Here is a 22,529-nt window from a genome sequence, read left to right on the forward strand (position 1 = left end):
TACATTATACAAGGTCATAGCCAGAATATATGTTCCAACATGCCATCAATTCTCTAGTAATCATATGCTACTTAAAAAAAAATCAATACCATGAGGTTGGCTGCAGTATAACACACAAGGAAGAGAACCTTTTGTGGAATTTATTTTCCATTAGATTCTTGTCCGGTGCTCTAAATTCCAGAAGTGATCGGCTTCCTACATGCTTTATTCATTCTGCTGACTCCTCCCTTCCTCCTTTCTTCCAGTCACATCTTTTGAATATGAAAAAGCCATATTCAAAGCTTAATGTATTCTTCATGAAAAACCTTTAAGGCCATCTCAATAAGCACAACCATTTCTTATTTAATAAACAATCGCTGTCTCATTAAATGTAAATTAGTTCTTTATCCTTAGCTGTATTTGTTGAATCTATTACTTACTGTGTTTACCAATTTTGTTTCCTTTGGCTCCAGAGCTTTCTGTAAACTACTCATAAATATGAAGTTGAAAGGAAGGCCCTTTCTCTGTGTGTAAGCACCTGCACAAGCCACTTTGAACAGCCCTCTTCTTCAAGTCAGCTCTGTCTTTCCCATGCCCCCAGGCTGACCATCCCGGCTACCTACACATAGGGCAGCAAGATTCCGGGTGGTGTGCAAGATCACCCTGGACCTTCGTCTCTCAGAAAAGCCAGTGTCCACCTTCCTAGTTCTGTGTTGCAAAAGTCAGAAGTGGCTGCAGGTGCAACCTGAAGGGAACAAGCGCAGTCAGGCTTTTACCAAGGAGAAATGAGTTATTTCGGTGGCAGCAGCATTTGGCGCTTCCATTCACTGGGCCCCAACATGTCCAAGTTTCCTGGCTTAGAAGGGCACAGTGTAAGGCCCATCTGTTCCAGCAGGCTTTCCCTGATTAGATAGGATGCTTGGCAAACAGAATCCCAGATAATGGATATTTGAATATTTTTGTAATTTCCAGGCTTGTGCCTAACAGCTTAGCAGTTGGCCCTATGTTTAAAGAAAATGGGTAATAATCATGACTAATGTGGCAATTTCCATTCAAAAATTTCCAATGGTGCTTAATTAAATCTTCCAATAACATTTGGAAACAAAAGTTCCCCCATCCATTGTATCCATGAAGAAGAAAGAGTGAAAGGATAGTGGGTGGACTCTTGAGACACTCATTGTGGCCAAACCCAACCAAGGCAAAAAACTGTGGCCATTCACTTAGTTACAGATCCCAGAGGATCCCCTACAACCCAGCCCTTTAAATGGAACTGGTCTATTTTCATTCCTTCAGTCTCCGCTGGGGGACAGGCAGGAGGTGGAGTGAGAGAACAATTTGTTAGTATCCCAGATACTCTGTTATTCCCACCGCACAGAGACACAACTACTGCATTGCCCCACACTTTCCTTTCCTGGCCCGAGAAAGCCTCATTCCTTCGGCCTTCATCATCATCCTTCTTCTTCACCTCCTTTTGTTTCCTTTGCCTCATCTATGAAATCAGGCAAACAGGACTCACCCTTTACCCTCTAGGGATGTTGGAAGATTGATAACATGTCAAGAAACAGACTGGATTTATTTGAATTTCACAATGTCCTATTTAAAGAGAGAAGAGGCGACTGAATAAAGAAATTTGGAAGCCACTCTCTGTGATTTTATTTTTAAGTCATTTTTCTCTCTGTTATTACTATTTTTTATTTTTTAGGATTTTTTTGGTCTGGTTCTACTGCAATTCAAAGTGTTTCATAAGGGTCCCAACTGGTGCTGGGAAGCAGGCCACGCACTGAAGCAGGGCAGAGAGAAGGAGGATGCAGCCAGTCAGGCCTGGGGACCGACAGCCCTGTCACGCTGACTTATGATGGATGAGGGAAAAGTCTATTTCTCATCCGCAGTGGGGGAGGTGAAGTGTAAAGAAAGATGCTTCCAGAGTCTCTGGGCGATTCATCTTGCAGCAGATAAACTCTAGAAGCTACGGAGTTGTGAAGGAGAGAGAGGAAGAATTGAAGAATCAAATTCATTATGTGAAGTATAATCTCATGAGGAAATATCAAAATATGTCAGCAGCACCCAAGACGGGAAGGTGGGGAGAGGGTGGGGAATTCGCTGATGGTATTTGTCAGTTGCTAAGCCAGGCGTGGAGGGGAGAGTTCCTGGGTTCCACTGCTCTCCTGCAAACAGCCTTCCCCACCAAATTCCCAAGGAGGCCCGGCAGAGCCCATGGCATGTCATGATGGATGAAGCCAGGAGATGCAGCCAGCACACAGGAGACCTCCTTGAAGGCGCTCTTCCCCTGTCTAAAATTCACTTTCGCTACTTTTCCTTCGTGTTTCTTAAATTTAGACTCTGCAGAAGGCTAACATAGAGGTTAGATATGCATAAGTAATCCCATTAACAGTGGTACAGAGTGCTTTCTTTCTGGAACATTTTGTAATTATGTCTTTCCTAACCTCTTCCTGTTTGTTCCCAAATTTTAGCAGAGCTCTACCTGGTGACAAACAGCCCGAACCTTGCAAATGAAAATAATTTGGGGACCCATTTCCTGCCCCTTTAACCATGCTTAGTGGACTGGAATTCTCTGAGTCCTGCATATGCATGAGGTCTGCAGACCTGCGCCCTCCATGGCCCCAGGGGGAGAAGATGCAGAAAGCTTCTCTGACTCTGGGCATGGGGCAGGCTCTGTCATTTCCATCTCTGTGCCGCTTCTCATTCCCAGAGTGACCTTGGGCAAATCACTTTCACCTCCTTGAGACTCAGTTTCCACATCTGGAAAGCTGAGATAATAGCTACCTGCCTCCTGGGGGAACCTGCAAGGCTTAATTAATTAATGTTTGGCAAAGCTTCCTAGACCTTTGCTTGAAAGAATCCATGCAAGTGCAAATTATTATTATTATATCACTGGAGCCTTAGCTCCAATTTTGCTTCTGAGGCTAATGATTATTTCTTTTCTGAAGGAAAATATTAATTTTAACTCCAAGTAATTTATCGGGTAGTGGGAAAAAAAATTACCATTTGTCAAAGACGGCACTCTCTAAATGGAAGTTCTAGCAGCCCCTCTCTGGGGAAGACTGCAAGAAAAATCTTCCTTTTTTACCATCATCCCTGGGCATCTTCTCTACAAGGCTCCTCCCCCCTCCCCTTTCTTCACTTTCTTCCCACCGGGTGATGGGTGTTAGCCTGGGCGGGCCAGGGCCAGACCTTAGCTGAACTTGCTTTCTATTTCTCCTGTGACAGCTCCAGACACTTTTTTTTTTTTTTTGGCTCAGCACAGAAACCAAATACCACATATTTTTAAGAAACAAGACTTAGTACAACACCCTTGGATTGATTTCAAATAACTAGGCACCCTCTCTCTTAAAAGTTTCAAACTAATTTACTGTGTCAAATGAACCCCCTTCCCCAAGACAATGGCCTGTGCTTTTTATGGTGATAAAAATAGTGCAAGGCATTGGTGGTCATTTTCTCCTTTTTGGTTTTCTGTCCATGACGCTTAATGAATGGCCTGGCTCTCTATGCTAGGTTCACAATGGCCCCTAGAGCAAACCATCTCTACTGTTCCTTCGCTGTTTTTAAAACAGCCTGCAAGTGCTTATGTGGCTGCGTTGCCAAAGAGAGACCTGACTCTGCTCCCCAGACTTTGTCCTGGTCCTGCAACCTGAGGCCACCAAGAAAGTAAAATTAGTCTTTGCTTCACTAGGAACACTGTAATTGCTTATCAGCTTCAACTGCAGAAGCAGACATTTTGTGCAAGGCTTTCTCTGCCAGTGGTTTATGCCCCTTGATTCCTGCAGGTTCTTTTGGAATTAGTCAGTGTCTACTCCATTTTACTAAGGGAGGAACTGACTAACCATGAGGTCCTTTTCACTCCCTCTTTCTTTCATCCTGGTGCAGATAGTCCCTATGCCACCCTATTTATTTATGCCACCTTATTTATTTGTTTGTTTGTTTTTAAACAAAGGAAAATTATTTCCCATAATTCTGGAGGCTGGAAGTCTGAGATCAGAGTGCCACCATGGTCTGGTTTTGGTGAGGACTCTCTTCCTGGCTTGCAGACAGCCACCTTCCCACTGTGTGCTCACATAGTAGAGGGATAGGGTGGGTAGAGGGGAGAGAGAGAGGGAGGGAGAGAGAGAGAGCAAGCTCTTTAGTGTCTCTTCTTTTTCAATTTTTTTTTTTATTTTTCCAGCTTTTTTTAGGTATTGTTGATATACAAAAATGGCACATAATTATTGTATACAACATGGTGAGTTTGGACATATGTGTATACTCATGTTATCATCACTACCATCAAGGTAACAAATATATCCATCACCTCCAAGAGTTTCTTCATGTCCATTCATTTTACTTCTTTTATTTTAAATTTTAGTTTCTTATGGCAAGAGCACGTACCATGAGATCTAGCCCCTTAACAACTGTGACTTTAATATGCATTTTCCTCTTTGAGCCTTCTTCAGACGTTGCTCCCTTCAAGAATATTCTTACAACACACATGCTCGGACACATGCTCACATGCACACACATACACACACATACACACACAGACACACACACACAGCTTTCTTCTGTAAGTGAAGCCCTTCGCTTCCTCTACATCTGCCCATGTGTGCACTGCCCAGGCCGCAAAGCCCTTTCCCTTGCTGTGTTTCTAGTACCTGTCACCTACACCACCATGCGGTATGGGACAGGACGACATACTCCTTCTTTGGTCCTTCTCACATCGCAGATGCTTGCGGTACCTCCCCCCGCATGAGAAGGACAGCACTTCTGAGGGAGCTGCAGACACCCTGGCGCGCATGTTGATGGTCTGCTCACCCCAACACTGTCCCCTGTGAACACAGGGAGCAGCCCCCTTCCTGCAGCTGACCCCTCACCCCCTCTGCAAGGACCTCCTGCCTCTCTGTCCACCTCCAGCCTCAACCAAACACCAGTAGCTTCCTGAACACTTTGTTTCTCATTGTCTGCGCCCTTATCCATGCTTGTCTCTCTGCCTGGCATGGCATGAACTCTTCTTTCTGTCCAGAAAAATCCAACCAATATTGTTGGCCCAGGTAGAGCGTCTCCTCGTGAGGTTTCCAGGTCTCCTCCTGCCTCGCTGCTGCTTCCCAGGAGGTGAGAGCGGGGTTGGTTCTGTTCTCGTGCCATTGCCACACCTTGTACACAGCTCGGTTGTTGGCATTCTCCATGCTGGGCTGAACATCTTTGTTGTCATGGCTCCTTCCCGTTCCAGCCACAGGGCACTGTGAGAGCAGTGTCTGGACTTTGTATGGTACTCAATAAATATTGGATGCATAATTGAGTGAGCAAGTAAGTGCCTTTATGTTCTCCATTTTTAGAGCAAAAATTAATCATACATTTGAGCCATTCTGCAGTTGTGCTAGGAAGATGTCTGAGACATCTGCAAAGGGCCCTGAGATCCTGTGGGGACTCTGCCCCGTGACTTCTGAACACCCTGGACCCGGGGCACCTCACTGGAGTCATCTAGAGCCCCCATGTCCTCAGCACAACCATGTAACTCAGTTGCCCATCGTTTGCCTAGCATTCTCAAGGGAGAATCGTGGTCCTTGTGCGTACCCATCTACATAGTCAGGAAGTTCTATTTCTGTCCTACCTGAAGTCCTGTCAGCCCCAAACTAGAAAACACTGGGTTTTAGAAAAGGATGGGTAACCTGTGTGCACCTCAAGCCTGAAGTGGTTAGGAATGAAAATGTGATGTCGATATGAGATGATATTATTAGAAACCTGTTAAATGGACTCCTGACTTGTGCTCTTAACGTCTCTCCCTTCAAGAAAACTGCCCCACACCCGGTCTCATTTTGTGCAGTCAATATAATCCTGATAAGACCTATCATGGCGTTTATGGTGCGAGAAGAAATTAAACATTTAGGGGACTCCTCCAGCGCCACACTGATTGAGCTCAAATGATGCTGCTAAGTTGACAGATGTATTTGTCTGTTCTTGCTCGCCAGTAAGTCTCCCTTGCAGAATGTACAAATTCCTTTACAAAAGGTAAAAACAAATCAGGAATTCCTTTATGCTGCTTTCTCCAGGAGGGAGTCTCCCCGTACCTGCCACTGGTGCATGTGTGTGTGTGTCTCGATGTGCGTGTGTGTGTGTGTATGTGTGTCTGTGTGTGTGCACGTGTGCTAGATGCAAGGGGCATGCAGAAGGAGAGCCAAACTGCTGCTCAACTCATCATCCACGCAGTGTGAGTCTCGAGCCTTCCAAGGCTGACCCTCTTTTCCCCGCCATTCTGTTAATTGAGCCACCCGTGCCAACTCCTGAAATGCAAGGACAATCTTGTCAGCAGGGGAAGGCACCTTGCCCCTCTTAGCCAAATGCGGCACAACTTTAAACCGATTAATAAAACTCTTAAAAGGATAATATTGTTGGGCAAAGTGCTAAGGTTTCCTGCTTTCACTTGGGTTGTATTTTTATTAAGCTGTAAGCCTTGTTCTGAAAAAGAGAGAGGGGGAAGAGGGAGTGAGAAAGAGAGACTTTTATAGCCTGCAGCCTCTTGTTTGCAGATTATTTTCCAAAGATGCTCAGTAGAATATCAATTGCCTGTGATTAGAAGTCCTGCCAGGTACTACCTTGAACAGAAGAGGCTTTAGAAGTGAAAGCAGTTCCTCAGAGAAGCCACACATTTTAGTCTTGGAAAAATCTCTCAGCTGGAATTTGACCCTCAAGGTGGTCAGAGCTAGGATGTGGGGGTGGAGCTTAGGGGGTTGGGTGTAAGCTGGGGAGATGGGCACGTTTGGAAGCTCCCGTTCTATTTCACCTAAGGAACATGTCTTTTCCTCATCACCAGAGAGACCCTGTGGGGGACTGGGGAAGAGAGGGGCTGGGAGATGCTTGGTGGGAAGCCTAAAAAACCCTAGAGGCCAGGCACAGTGGCTCACGCATGTAATCCCAGCACTTAGAGAGGTCAAGGTGGATCACTTGAGGTCAGAAGTTTGAGACCAGCCTGGCCAACATGGCGAAACCCCTTCTCTACTAAAAATACAAAAATTAGCTGGGCGTGATGGCACACACCCGTGATCCCGGCTACTTGGGAGGCTGAGGCAGGGCAATGGCTTGAACCTGGGAGGCAGAGTTTGGCAGTGAGGCAAGATTGCACCACTGCACTCCAGCCTGGGCAATAGAGCAAGAATCTGTCTGAAAAAAGAACCCCAAAATCTAGAGTCTGGCCAGAGATACCTGGGAAAGTTCTGACCTGGAAAGCCTAAAAGACGTGTCCTATTGGAAGCATTGCTGCTCAGGGCCCATCCTGTTTACTCTTCCAGTTCATGAGGAATACAACTTACCACAAACATTAAAAAATCTTCTTTCCATTTTAATAAATAGTGATAATTTCTAAATGGAAGTATGAGCCTGCATCAGCTCAGTTGTGTAAATGTTAAAGTCCTGCGTGTTTCTTCCCCAAATTATTTCACAAAGATACTACTTGAATCCATTCCACTTGCCCATCAAAATGAGAAGATGGCACCAGCGAAGGCAGAACAGATGGGAGAGATGGAACATCACCTGGGTTCCCAGGGACCCAAATTCTTACAGACATTTGTAGTGACAGAGGTGCAATCATAGCACATGGTATGTGCCCAGTAATTACTTGCTGAATAAATAAATTCATAAACAGTAATGATGGCATCATTATTATTACTACTAGAGCATAGCAAACACTACTGAAACCGCATCATCAGCTGAGAGCACAGTCCTATGTGTTTTACATATAGTAAGTCACAGAACCTCTTGACAGCCGAAGGAGGAAAATTCTCTCTGTTTCAGTGGTAAGGAAAGTAAGTTCAATTTGCCTAAATCATTATTAATTATTCATAAATGAACTATCCTCCAATCATAAACAGTAAACAAAAAAGATGTGGCAAAAGTGGCCAGCATCTCTAGGGCATCGACCACATACCGGGCTCAGTCCTGGACTATACCTCAGTAAATCTTCACAGTCCTCTTGCAAGACAGTGAATATTAGATCCATTCTACAGAGAAAGAAACTCACTGACCTGTTAACCTTCATTTGATATGGTATTGTCATTTCACAAGTGGGGAAGCTAAGGCTTAGAAAAGCTAAGCTCTTTGCCCAAAGTCACATTGCAAATGCCAGGAGTTAGATTCTAGCCTAGAAAAGAAGAGTGAGAAATTCTCTAGTCTCATATGACGTCATAGCAACTGTCCATCTAGAGACCTTTGCATAGTTTTGATTGGTCAGACGTGAAAAGAGGGTAGTCTTCCCCCCACACAGGCTGCACCCACACTTCTCATGGGAGTCTTTCAACACCACCACTGAGACAATCCAACATGGCGGGAAGAGATTTCTTCTGCACATACTGGGCCTAGAATCCACAGCCTAGGTCCACTCACCTCTCTGATGGTTTCTCATTCCACCACGGCCAGTTGAGTATGGAGCACCAGCACGCATTCAAAGTCAGCCTTGCTAATTAGAATATGAGGGGGCCTTAGTAATGTTGGGGAGGATTACAAATATATCAGTTCACATTACTGAGCTTGGCCCAGCTGTATACTTAATAGCTCCCAGATGCTCTCTCCCTCTCTTTTTCAACAGCTTTATAGAGATACAATTCCATAACATATCATTCACCTGTTTGAAGTATCCACACACTTGGCTTTTAGTATATCCATAGAATTTTGCATCCATTACTGCAATCAACTTTAGAACGTTTTCGTTATCCAGAAAGAAACCCTGAATTCCTTAGGCATCTACTCCTGAATCCTACCGTTGCTGCAGTCCTAGGCAACCCCTAATCTGCTTTCTTTTTATTGCTGTTTTTGTTTTCTTTTTCTTTTTCTTTTTCTTTTTTTGAGACAGAGTTTCACTCTTGTCACCCAGGCTGGTGTGCAATGGCACAATCTTGGCTCGCTGCAACCTCTGACTCCCGGGTTCAAGTGATTCTTCTACCTCAGCCTCCTGAGTAGCTGAGATTACAGGTGCCCACCACTATGCCTGGCTAATTTTTGTATGTTTTAGTAGAGACAGGGTTTAACCATGTTGGCCAGGCTGGTCTCGAACTCCTGACCTCAGGTGATCCACTTGCCTTGGCCTCCCAAAGTGCTGGGTTTACAGGCGTAAGCCACAGTGCCTGGCCCCTAATCTGCTTTCTGTCTTTATAAATTTACCTGTTCTGGACATTTCATATGTCTTTTAATGACATTTTTTACTCCTGCTTATACACTCAGGTTTTTCTCTATCTTACTTTTCTTTTTTTCTTCTCTCTTTTTTTTTTTTCTTTGATACAGGGTTTTACTCTGTTGCCCAGGCTGGACTACAGTAGGGTGATCACAGCTCACTACATTCTCAAACTCCTGGACTCAAGCAATCTTCCCTCTTCAGCCACCTGAGAGCTGGGACTACAGGTGCCCACCACTATGCCTGGCTAACTTTTAAAAAGTTTTTTTTGTAGACACGGGTCTTGCAACATTGCTCAAGCTGGTCTCAAACTCTTGGCCTCAAGTAATTCTCCCACCACAGCTTCCCAAAGCTCTGGGATAATAGGCATAAGCCACCACGTCCGGCCTCTATCTCTGTTTTCTAGGCCTAAGAAAGACCTGGGCCTTCTTGACTCCGGCTGCACGCTCACACTTTCCAGCCTCAGAAATGTCACTTTAGAATGGGCTGAGGTTCTGCTCTGGCCTGTGGTCCCCACTCAGGGAAGCTCCTAGGAGCTTGTCTTTTTCTTTTAATTCCTGCATTCTTCCCAGATATCATTTATTCTGTCTATATCAGTCTTCCATTTCCTCTGGTCTTTGCTCTTAAGACTTCTAAGTCTGTGCTCCCATAACTGAAAACTGCACAGAATCACTCGAAGCTTATTGAAAAGGCAGGTTCTTGGACCTCAGCTTCAGAGGCCTTCATTCAGTTCATGGGAATCAGCATTATTTGTAGGGCCCCCAGGAAATTCTGAAGTGGGTGGTCCTTTGATTTCGCTTTGTAAAGCTCTAACTGTCCTCTAGTAATACTCCTCGGCCGCGTTCCAGGAACATTCTCCATTCCTTGGTTCTGGCTCTGCTCTAGAATTGGTTCACAAATCCTAAAATTTTCTAAAACCTAGAAGCAATAAACAAACCTTGAAAGAGATGCTTTTAGAACAAATTAAAAGGACTGACTTAGTAGATCACAAATTGGTAGAGTGTTTACCCGTAGGAAACAGTGCAGGCTATACTAATAATTCAAAAACAAGGCCAGGCGCGGTGGCTCACGCCTGTAATCCCAGCACTTTGGGAGTCTGACGTGGGTGGATCACGAAGCCAAGAGATCGAGACCATCCTGGCCAACATGGTGAAAACCCGTCTCTAATAAAAATACAAATATTAGCCAGGCGTGGTGGTGCGTGCCAGTAGTCCCAGCCACGCAGGAGCCTGAGGCAGGAGAATCACTTGAACCCAGGAGGCAGGAGTTGCAGTGAGCCAAGATGGCGCCACTGCACTCTAGCCTGGCAACAGAGGGAGACTCCGTCTCAAAAATAAATAAATAAATACAAAATAATAAAAATTATTCAGTAAACAGAATTGCCTATTACATGCTAGGCACTGCAGACTCAGAAATGAACAAGAATCATACACCCCTGGCTCTCCAGAGGGAAGAGTGGCGGAGAAGACAGCCATGGAAGAGCTGATTAAGGCAGCATGGCAGTGCAGAGTGGTAGTTAAGAGCAATGGCTTTCCAACCAGTTGCGCTGAATCCCAGTTCTGCTGTGCGGCCTCGGGCAAGTCACTTAGCTGCTCTGTGCCTCAAATGATTGATTTGAAATGGGGATAATAGTGGCTCCTCATGGCATTGCTGTGAGAAGTGCTTCAGACAAGGAGGTGCTCAGGAAGTATTAACTATTAGGTAACTAATTAAGCATGCTTTTTTATAAATGCTGGAGTTGGGGAGGGGAAGTGCAGTTAGTAGCTTGGCAGGAGCTGCTCACTTGGTCTGAAAGACTCTGACGAAGTGACATTGCAGTGGCTCCAAGCACCGTACTTGACGATTTACATATATTAACACGAATCCCCAAAATCCTGTAGAGTAGGTATTATGCCTGTGTTAATCTACCCAGGAGAAAACTGAGCTTTCCAGAAAGTTTAAGCATCTCGCCCAAGGTCATAGAACTGGAAATGGCGCCAGCTCCCAGGCAAGCTCTTAGCATGACAGGCCAGCAAAGATGCAATTCTGGGAGGAAAGCTCCATTATTAGTTATTGGGGGAAACCAAAACATTTTAAAATAACTGTGCCCTCTCACAGGCTGCCTCTTGGCACCACAGTCAAAGAAGAATGCTGAGCTGGAAAAACGTTGTGTTTAGGGAGACAATTCTTCTGTCCTTCTGTTTATGTTCTTTGTTAAAGAGCACGGTGTAAAAAGACAAAAGAGATGTCGGATTTCCTTCTCTGAAGCAGATCCCACAGCACAGAAGGCTGCAGTCTGAATCCTGTACTATTTAATTAAGGCAATACCGGACTTGTCCTTTCAGAACTAGGTCACAAGTGTGCCTCAGCGCAGAGACTCCTTTTTGGTAATATGGGCTTTGGGAGGAAGAGAGCACATATGAGAAAAAGTGAAATCTGTCTTCCAAGATACCAGCTTTCTGTCTTGGGCAGGGTACAGTGGGCTAGGCGAACAATTTGAAACAACAACCACAGCAATCTGAGATCCTGGTTGGGCCAATTTAAAAGAAATTTGACCCGTGCTCAGACATTTCATAAACTCCCATTGAAATGCACAAAACACGCACATCAGGTCAACCCACGGTGCTTGGCTGGTGGGTCAGTGTGCAGCCGGGTGCCCTCTGGCATGCAGAGAAGGACATAGGCACACACAGGGCAGCCTTTCTCTTTCAGAAAGGATATCACTGGCCCCAGTGCTTCCTAGGGAGGCCACGGGGTCAGACCATCAGAGGTGCCCTGATGTACAAGGGGAGCCTGGCTAAAAGGTACAGTGATCAGTGACAAGATTCCCATCCCAGAACCCAGGATCCTTCTGATACAGAGAACAATTGAAGATATTTGCCCCCTAAGGACACTCTTAGGCATTATTCTTCTCCAGAATTAAAAGAACCAAAACTGGACCATCCGTGACTCCTGTCCCAATCTTCCCATCCAGGCTGGATGTTACCATTTTCCCCATCCCTGCTTCCTTCCCTTTGTCTTCCTTTACCTGGCTATGCCTTTTGACCTTTGGTGTGACAAATTTCAGCTGCCACTAATGTTCATGTAGAGCATGTTTCTCTTTCCCTTGGATGACTGTGCGCGCATTGAAAGACTTTGCAGAGACGGCTCCCTGAATAGAAATGCATGCCAGACAAACAACGCGAGCAGCTCAGACATCCCCACAGAGGCTCTGGGAGCTTAAAAAGCCCACGTCGCCCTAGAAAAGAGGCTATTAAGGTGTGGCGCGATTTGCACTTTCAGGCAGAAGCTTTTTAAGCTGCTGCAGAGCCCAATCACAGGGAGATGAAGACTTCAGTTTCTCAAGATATGCAACTCTTCTGCTGATGAAGGAGAATGTTCCCGGGTGCAGGTGGAGTGAGAACGGGTTCCTGGCACACACTCAGCAACCTGGTGAGGAGAGCTCGGACCATGTCGCCATCACCTCTTGTCTGTCTGCTCCCCATTTCCCTGCAGCCTCCAGAGCCAGCATAAGGGGCTGGAGAGGAGGCTCAGGACCATGTAAAGATCTCGGTGGAGCTGAGCAGAACACCACTGACTCTGCACTCCCTCCTCTTGACATGGCCCTGGAGAATCCCTAAACAAGAAGCAGTAGCAGCCGAAGCCCAGGAGCATGTGCTGGAGAGGGTTTGGGAGCAACTGGTAAAGTCTGACCTGCTGCCTGGAGCCCATGTCATCTTCTATCATTCCTAGGAGGAAAATTAGACCCAGAAGCCTGGCTTTGGAACAGAGAAGACTGGGGTTTACATTTTGGCTCTGCTTATTTGTCATTGTGTCCCTAAGCCACAGGTTGCTCATTTGCAAGATTTCTGTTTTTCAATACTGTAGAAAGGAACAGATGAAAAGTCTTGCATAAAGTGCCTCACAGTAGAAAACCAACATAAACTAGCCTATGTGATATTTTCAAATGGCAAGAAAACGAAGACAGGGACTCCCAACCAGCAGGGGACAATTCAGTTCAACTGAAAGTAACTTCAGTTTTCTCCCATTGTTGGGTAGAAACAGAATTTCTACTCTCTCTCAAAGTCTTACCCGGTAGGTGACCACCTCTCCCAGGCACATCCCGCTCCTCCAAGGCCTCGTCTTCTGAAACAGTTCCCTCTCCTATGATTGCCGGGGAGAAGCTGGAAGAAAAACAAATAGAGATTATTTTCGTCAACAAGTGCCTTCTATCCAGATGACATTTTTCTGCTCCCAAATCTCTCCTGAATTGGAGTCGTACCCCGTACTGTCTCTCCATGGAAAGATCGGGCCCTTTCTCTTAAAGAGTGAGAAGCTGAAGGCAGGCTACTCAGTCATCTCTCGAGTTGGTGACCAAAATGTGCCTGTCCCCACATGGATTTCTTCTAGGGGGCTGGAGCACTGTCCACCTGCGGGCACTGGAATCTCCAGGAGTTTCTTCTTTTGCTCACCAGACACAGCCCCGTCACACGAGCCACAGCAGCCTCATGCTAGCTTAGGGGATAAAGGCCTGCAGGCTCTTTTCCTTATTTTTAAAGCAAATTGCTCTATTCCCTCTCATGGCTTCAGCACGTGGGTGTTGGGGAGGAATTCGGCTGTGCAGGTGTGGGAGCTAGACGCCCAGTGTGGTGTCTGGGGAGGGTTGATGCACAGCAGCTCTAACGTGCTTAGAGAGTCAAGGCTGGCTCGGCCTTTGGAAATCCAAATAATCTTTAAATGCCAACTTTATGCTTCATAGTTATAGTGAACCATTCAGGGGTGGCTGCAATTCAGGAAATGATATCACTGCACTCCCCAGTCCAGTTAGTGACCCATTAGCTAAAAGCTGCCCTGAGTGTCCACAAGCCCCCATTCTCAAAGCCTCCTCAGGTGCCCCACTCCCTTTAATTCTTTCAACATCTAGGAAAAAGGCATTGTTCATACTCTATTTTACAGAGGCATAAATTGAGACCCAGATGGTGGTGATGTGACTTGTCCCAGGTTATGCAGTGTGTGAGGGGCTTTCAGAGTCCCAGGCCTAAGGTATCCCCACTGGGCTACACTGACACACCCAAGAAATGCAAACTAGAGTGTGTGTATGTGCTTGAGTGTGTGTGTGTGTGTGTGTCTACACATGCACCTTTACGTTCACTTAGGGATGGCTGGGATCCTGTCCAGTGATCTACAGTCAATGCCAGTCCCAGAGTTCCCTGGGTGAAGAAGAAAGAGAAGTTAGGAGAACAGTGGAAGGAAGAGGTGTGGCCTACACTTTGTAAAGGAAGCAATATTATTCCTCCTGGGAAGTCAGTTGTCTCCCCAGGCTTTGAATGGAAAGCAGCCTCAAAGTCCCTTGGCATCGACGGGGGCTGCTCCCTCCCCACTCCCCACTGTTACCTCTGGCAGGACCTATGTCTGGTGCTGAGGGGGCCTTTGGGGCTATTTGAATAGTGGCAATCCTCCTGATTTGCTCCTCTCCAAAAAGCCCCCTACTTGGCTGTGGCCTGAGCTCTCTCAGGCTTGGAAGAGACTTTAGACAGCAAGCACTTCAATCTATGTTTAGTGCAATAATCTCCTATTCAGCAGGAATTCTCAAAATTTTTCTCAGAAAACCAGTCCCTTTGGATGACTCTTTAATAAAATGGGGATAAAGGCTCCATAATTCGCCAGTTTAGGAAATTGCTGGATACCTACCCTCCTCCGAAAGAGTCACAGTGAACTTCAGCATACAAAGGCTCTGAGAAGTCCTGCAACAAGGAAACCAGTTTAACACTGTTAAATTATGGTAAGACTAATAGGCCTTTATATAGACACACTTTAAACATCTTCTGTGACAGGAAGCCCCCCATCACATTAAACCTTTCTTCCTAGAGTACACTTACAGTATATGTCTTTGGGCCATATATATGTTTTAATTTCTCTTCTGGTTGAAATGTTTCTGGAGTATAAGAACTACATACCCTAATATTTATACGACAGTACACAACATATAGAGATGTTCAGTACCGCTCTTTCCAATAGGACATCTAAGGAAACCGAAGCATAGGAAATGGCACAGTCTAACTGAGGAGCATAGTTAATGAAATTAGGGTGTTTTCTTGTTAGATCATTGTAACTTTTAGAGTTGAGATGACCGAATGGGAATCTACCTTTCTGCAATCCCCAGCCTGATCTTTCTACTTTCACTCTATTTCCTTCTACTGTTTAGCTGAATATCTTCAAGAAAGTAGTTTAATGGTAGGGAAGGGAGTGGAAATAATAAAAATAATGGCTTATCCTTCCCCAATTCAAAAAGACTTCGAAGTGCAGATGATTTTTCACCTGCAGCCCTTGGATGGCATTTACCTCTAACGAACTAACATACTCTCCCTGGCTCCTGGAAGCTCCTGCTCTCTCCAGGCTCACTGGGTGCTCTGTGGATTCCAGATGAATTATTTCAAGTGGCAAATATACCTTAAAAGGAGGAGAAGTGCAATGCGTCTTCTAATACCAGGGTTAAAATTTCATTTTATTCCTTGTCTGATGCTATTCAGGACTGTTATCTTCTTTCGTGCTCAATAGGCAATAGAAATATATATGTCGGCAGAAAGCCAGGCTCAGACACGGTATCTAGAGAAGGTGGGCTGGAAAAAGGGAGTCAGTATGATTTGTGCTCCCTTCCTTCCTCTCTGCTCCTACCAATTAGAGAAGGGAAGGACCCAGCCCCCAGACCATAAATAACAGCTCGCCCCTGAAGTAATATGGCTTTGCTCACATTGCTGCATATTCTATAGGTTTGCATCCTTTTCAACTCTTCTCCAGCACAGCTGAACAAATACGAGAGAAAACAGCAGGATGTGGATATTTGAGGGCTCTTCTTTCAAAAGAACCAGGATTGGTCCATCTAAATGCACAAAAGATAAAGCTCTTCCTAGCATCCTCTTTCCTCCTTTTCTGGTTCCCCATTCCTTACTTCTTAGGGTCACAGCCCTGACCTGCCTTCACCCATTGTCTTATACTTTTGCTCGATTCTCCACCCCCAAGATTATCAGAGCTTACCTGTCTTTCCGCTTCTTCCTTTCAATGTTCTCTCAACTAGACACACTGGAGAGGCTCTAGTTCACACCAACCCTTCAATGACTGGCAAAGACTGCCTCCATGTAAACATAAGAAAATGCCTAACTCAAAAGAAAAATATAATCTCTAATGGTAGATTCACATAGGAGAGCTCATGAGAATAATTTCCAAGACCCTTCCGAGAATGGCCAAAGGGCATCTGCCTGCATCAAATTTGATAATAAGATGATCCCTGATGTAAATAATAACATAATCGTTAATGGCAAAGTTTCTGGAGTCTGACTACCTGGATTGAATCTTGGCTCTGTCAGTTTCTTACTGTGTGACCCTGGGGAACTTCTTAATTTTTTTCCACAAAATGCGGTGCAATAATATCACCAACGATATGGTTATTGCAAGATTAAATAAGTTAATCTTTGCAAATGTTTAGCACTGTGCCTAGCCCATTGTAAATACTCAAAAATATTACCTCTCAATGCATGGATACTAAGATAAGGTCATGTGGTATACAGGCACATTTCAAGGACTTTGGGGTCAATAAAACTTGAGTTTGAATTTTGGCTCTTCTGATTACTGGCTGTGTGATCGCAACAATTTATTTAACCTCCTTTTAGCATCAGTTTCCTCATTGGCAAACAGGAATAATTGCATTTCCCTCATTAGCACTGTTGTGAAGGTTGAAGAAATCATGTGTTTGAACATACCTTGCAGCTAGGAGGCATCAATAAATATTTGAGGATGGGGGAAACATCCTCTGAGCAGATAGCTTGAAAAACATGACAAGGATTCTTTGGGGCATTTAGATGTGTGCATTTCAATAATGGACTTACTTAGTCGCTCTGTCCTGAGGCTATCTATCAACTCTTACAGCACTTCTGTGAAGCACAGAGCAAATGTGGATAATGGCGTCTCGATTTTATTAACAAAGTGAGTGTCCCAAGAACCAGTCAATATAGCACAATCAAATACAACTCCAGACAGGCAGATTGCTTCCTTCCTCTAAAGCAGTAGTTTTCAAATTGTATTTTGCATTTCACTTTTTCAAGAAGGATCTAAAATAGGACATTATTATAATATATAAAATAGTAACATTTCTTGGAATGAAAGTGGCTAGGGTTGTGCCTGCTCTGTTTCTCCTTCATATCCCGCGGTGGTGTCTGCAGTACCTCTAAGGAAATCTAAGTCTCTGCAGGATGCAGCTTCAAAACCAATGCTCTAAAGCCATGGAATTTTCTTCAGACTCTTACAGTGTGCAGTATGGATTAATAGTGATTTCCTACTGTCTTAGATTTATTAAGATTAAGTCGTGTCAGACAAACCTCATTTCCTACTTTGACAGTATTCTCCAGGGAAATGTAGTGAATTGGTATTTCAGGAAGGCATTTTACAAAGCCTTTTGTAATAGCTTTATTGCAATGACAAAGAAGTTTACACTGAATACCAGTAAAATTAAGTGTATTAGTAAGTAGATGAACAACTATAGCTAACAGGTGCTGAACAACTAACTGATCAGTGTCAAACGGCAGGCTGCTAGGACACCTAGGACACTGGCTGTGTCCTGTATCATTAAATATCTCCATCAGCAAGTGGATGAAGACATAGAGATGACACATCAAATTTGTGCATGACATGAAATTGGGAGGAAAAGCAAATTTATCAGGTGATCGAATCCAGAAAGATCTTGTCAGGCTGACAGAATGGGCCATATCTAAGATAATGGAATTTCACAGGGAAAAAATGCAATATTTTATAATTAGGTCCCCCAAGCAAATTATTCAAATATAGGTTTATGTCATATCTTATGTCAGATTCAGGTATGATCTATCTAACGGCAGGAAGTAGAGGCTCTTTGAAAGAGTCTTTCGGGTAGATTTGAGCAGTAGATAATGGGATAGAGAAAAAAGGCCAGTGCATTTAGGGACAAGGTGGATACCACAGGGGAGAGCTGCAGGGAAATGGGGTGGGTCAGAGTGGGTAAGTATTCCAGTGAGAACAGAGACAGGGGAGCTACATACATAAAATAACTCTTTCATTCATTCTTTCTGAATATATTCATCATGAGGCCAGAGAATATGGCTTTTAAGGGCATAGGCTGTAGACTCAAACTATATGAAATTCAGAATTGGCTTTGTTACTTCCCAGCTTTGTACCCTTATGCAAGTTACTTAACTTCTCTGTGTCTCAATATCTGCATCTATGGACTATATTTGTAACTATCTCCTTCATAGGGTGATGGTGAGGATCCAGTTCCCTTATGTTTATGTAGTATTTATTATTTTGACAGTTTTTCACTAAGTACACAGCCTGATTGAGGAGGAAGAATGAGATACATTACCTCTTGTGAAAAAAGGCTGATAAGGTTCAAGCAGAGTATCCCATGCAGGAGGTTCACAAGGCCCGGAAGCTTAGCAAGATAGTCATAGGAAAAAGACAGAAATCCAGGAATCAGAACTGCATAACATGGAGGAAACTGGACTTGGGGACTAAAATAGAATTTAGGCAATCAAAAGAAATGCAAGGTCTGAGTCCAGCTAACAATTGATGGGGAGCTTGAGGTGTTGGGCTGCTTTCTTTAAATCTCTTGTGTTCGAGATCAGGATTGATTACAGAGGCAAAATCAGGGTGGAGACTGCTGTAGGGTCACATGGACCCTGCTCTGAGGAGCAATGGGAAACAGAGGCTGGAAACTAGGAAGAGCCTCACAGTTTGGAGAAGCAGAGCTTAGTCACAGCAGGGCAGCAAAAGAAGACAGAGAGAAAACAAAACAAAGCAAAACAAAAACAGAAATATAAACTATCTGTTTTGCTGATTGTAAGTTTCCCACAAGTTACAAGAGTGAGGTTCCCTCTCCCTTTTATAGTATATAAAACAAAATATTCAAGAGTTCTGCATTACTGTAAACTAGTCAGGCAGTCCCCTGGAGTACTGTCTAATCATTGCATCCCATTTTTAAAAGGTTTGAGAGGCCCCACGTCGGCCTGGAGGATAATATTACAGGAGCCCATAATATGTGAGCAAACAAAATAGAGCTTTTAATGTCCCTGTGGGGGAACCAAAGCCATGTCCATGCATGGTAAGAAGACCTCTTACAATATTTGCAAGGCTATCTTCTGAAGGAAGAGTGGTTGATCCTTGCTCATTTTGCTGCCAAGGACCAGAGAATGGAAGCTCCAGGAAGAGAACTTTTACATCCAAAATCAATGCAATGGCAGAGATGCAGGGCTTCACCTGGGGAAGGGCATACCTCCCACGGCTGGGAAAATGTGCTCAGGAGTAGTCCAGCATTGCTTGAATGGGTTAGATGGAAGTGTTGAAAACCTTTCCCCAACATGGCATTCTATATTTCTATAAAAACTACTATGAGACAGTTGAGTGAGCCCCATGATTTTGGCATGCATCAATGCCATATTTAGAATGGCTGCCCTGAGCAACATTTTTCTCTGCCATCTTTGCAGTCATTCCTGGGAAGCAAGCTGTAGTTCTCTGCCGAGCCAGGAGGTGGAGATGGCCTATAATGTACCCAGAGAGCCTGCAGGGAGGGCTGCGTGATGAGGTTGAGCGGTGGGGCTATCTGTGTGGATTGGCAGCCATAAAGGAATCTGAGAGCTCATCGGCCGCCATCTGTCTTCATTTTGCTAACCCCCTCTATTGGATGCCACAAGCAGCTCACTTCCTATATTTATAAACATCCCCAATCAGTCATTTCTCTGCCTGCTGTCACATATTTGTGGCATTAATGCTGGCTGCTTTATCACAGATTGGACTTCATTTCAGGCATAATTCTCATATACTGTGGTTCTGAGATCTTTATAGCCACATTACGGTATATGGCTGAGTTATGATTACACATCAGTACTGTGAGGCCACTGATAGCGATTTGGCCCTCTCCCACCACCTGCCACACCTGCCCTCTGAGGGCAGCTATAGATCATGCTAGAGACACAGGAAAATGGGATCTGTGAGGGAGAGAGAGAGAGAACAAAGGTTAAGGCACACACTCTCCAGGATTTAGGGTAGGCCAGGGCTATTCCGTAGGGCTGAGAACCCACAGAACTGTCTCCTATTGGCAAAGTGACCTGACAGATGGAGAGAGCTAATGGGAGGGGATGGGAGTTGAGAAGGAGTAGTCTATAATTGAACTGACCTTTCTGGTTGCCCCTGATCTCAAAGCCGACAGTGGGTGGTAGACTTCCTTTTCTGATGTCTGAAATCAGGAATGTAAGTTAGCATTTCTTCATATTCCCTTGCATCATGCTTGTCCCATTCATAAGATTGCTCTCCTTGTAGAGATGAAAAAAGAATCTTTTTTAGTCCCACTGTGTTTGGGTTCTTGTAGCTGTCATGCACGGATCCCAGGAACCACAGTCACAGGGGAGGTCGCAAAAGTTCTCTCTCATGGAAGTCACAGTGGCCACCAAAAGGTCAAAAGTAAGAGCTATGCTTGGTCAGTAGACAACAAAAGAGCTTGGAGGCAGAAAGCAATAAAATTTTAGGGAATTATGAGTCCCTGGGTTATTGCTAAAAGGGTGTGGGGTATGAGGTTTGCCACACTCATCTTCAGAGAGAGTATTTTTTTTTATTCTGGAATAAAACAACTTTTTCAAGTCTTCTTGGTCGTGGCTTCTCCTTACAACTCAGAGAGACAGAAGAGCTCTTTTCCCCTTGGTGGGCGGAGCCCACTGCTCTTGCGGGTTGCTGGCAGTCTTCCTGGCTCCTGACTAGCCTTCCACCTCTATTTTCCTCTTGCTTTCCAAATGTGTAGATACTGTCCTTTTCCTCGGTCCCCAGGGAGGCATGGACCACAAGATATTACTGAAGATTGAGCGGTAACAGAGGAGAGTTGCTTCAAGGATAGGGAGGAAGTCTAACAGAGTCAGATGACGAAATTACAACGAATTTAGTTGAAAGCTCCATTTGGATTTTACTTTGATTTTAGGATCGGTAAAATAAAATGAGTGTTCCTATGAGCTGAGGGTGTTGGCTTTATAGGCAAAAAAGGGCTGAGGAAAGCAGAAACAGAGAACAAAAAACAAATTGGCCTTTTTAAGGGGTACTTTATAGAGTTCAGACAAGGAGACTTCCTCGTTATTCTGACTCGAGCTGACCAGAATTGCCTGCAAAGTTTGGTTTGATTACTGAACACTTAACACAAGTGACTCCGTTCTGGTTTTGGTCTGTTCTGCCTGGGCCCAGGGCAGGAGACTGATCCCCTAAAATGGCCTCCCATGCACTTTGTTTAATAAGAGATTTCCGACTTCACTTATGAAGCCCAGCACTTGCAGCCTTTCCCTGACATCCACACTCGGCTGGTGCCCTGATTCTTCCAATTCCAGGGCCCGAGACTGCCCCTCACTCTCCCCCCTCTTCTCAAGGGAAACAAACTGGCTTTCCTAATCGTTCTAATTTCCCAGAGAGGGTGCCCTGCCCACAGAGGAAACAGGCTTTGCCATGACTCTGCAGAGCTTTTTCATCCCGATGATCTCAAAATCCCCTTCTAGAGGGGCTCTGAGCCTTCACTCTGCAGATCAAGAAGCCCACCAGTCCTCACCCACCCGACTCCCACCTTCCCTGCCCCTGGGAGCCAGCTTTACCCAGACGAGTTCTGCTCCCAGCCTCTAGAATGCAGAACGGGCTGCTGCTTTCAAAGCTATACTTCGATGGAGTTTCCTATACTCGTGAAATCTGTTTTAAATGAACATCAAGAATAGCCTTGAAAGGGAAAATATGGACTCGAATCTACGCCGACTGGCACCAAGCGGCATGTGAGAAACGTGAGGGAAAAAAGTCCAGCTCTTCCTGCTCGTCAGCTGGGCCCTCCCCCTTCCGGAAAGCTAACTGTATGGAAATGAATCCCTTCATCTTTTTTTAGACTCATAGCAGTTGCCGCGCTTCCAAATTTAAGTAATAGATGCTAAAGTTAACTTAGTAGTTAAACTATGCTTTGGAGTTAAGCTGCCTGCATTTTAAATCCAGGACTTACCACTTATTAGTTTTTATGTTTGTTTTGCTTTGTTAATTTTTTTTTTTTAACTCTAGATGAGTCTCCATGTTCTCGCTTAAAAAAAAAATATTATTTACTCCTGCATCGGCAAGAGGAGAAATCAATGGATGCCTTCAAAACACTCAGGACAATTTGTGGTGCATAGTTAACACGCAATACTGAACAAAGTTAATGCTCAATAATTGTCAATGTCACATTCCCCACGTCCATTACTTTTCTGTTACACAAACAACAACCCCCACGCCCCCTTCCCCCACAAAAAAAAACCCAGCCCCTTCTGAGATTTACTGGCGTTTGGGGTAATGCCATCGCAGCAGAGCTGGGCACTGTGAGTCCCACGGCATCCCGCTCTGTCTGCCATCCCTCTCTATCCAGCCTGTGGCTTCG

General features: G+C 44.7%; 1 protein-coding gene across 7 annotated transcripts in view; it reads left to right on the forward strand.

Annotated features, from left to right (window-relative positions):
* NTM (neurotrimin) overlaps positions 1-22,529 on the forward strand; it is a 970,591-nt gene that overhangs the window by 190,244 nt on the left and 757,818 nt on the right. The window lies entirely within an intron of this gene.

Source organism: Pan troglodytes, chromosome 9, assembly GCF_028858775.2.
Source record: "Pan troglodytes isolate AG18354 chromosome 9, NHGRI_mPanTro3-v2.0_pri, whole genome shotgun sequence".
NCBI classification, from domain to species: domain Eukaryota; kingdom Metazoa; phylum Chordata; class Mammalia; order Primates; family Hominidae; genus Pan; species Pan troglodytes.